A 472-nucleotide genomic window follows, 5' to 3' on the forward strand; every position below is an offset into this window, starting at 1 on the left:
AAAAAAAAAAGAAGGAAGGGGCAGTCCAATGGGTTTCCAAAGCGCCAAGTGGGTCATGCAATTCAGAGGCGCGACAACCTCCCTGGACTTTGATTTATCAAAGGATGGAGGGAATGCGCAGTTTTGCCTACTGCTGCTGCTGTGGTCCTTCTCTCGGTTCCGTTGTCCCTCCATATACCGTCTGGTTCTTTGTTGTTGTTTTTTTCTACCCGGGGTCTGGTGGCAAGCGGCCCTGCACCTAAAAATGACAACGCTTGAGTTTGTGGGCTGCAGGGAATGGGGAAATGAAAACCGGATGGCTTTCATGCATGGAGACATTTACCTCACTGTCTCCACCGGCAGGACTACTGTAAGGGAAAAGAAGATACAAGAGGAGTGGAAGAGTGGCAATGGTGAGGAGGAAGGATTTATGATAGCAACGGATGTCAAGATTGAACCGTAGAAGGAAAGTGAGCGAAGTGGATGGAGGAAG

The sequence above is a fragment of the Trypanosoma equiperdum genome, assembly GCF_001457755.1.
Source record: "Trypanosoma equiperdum strain OVI genome assembly, contig: ctg_1397, whole genome shotgun sequence".
NCBI lineage: Eukaryota > Euglenozoa > Kinetoplastea > Trypanosomatida > Trypanosomatidae > Trypanosoma > Trypanosoma equiperdum.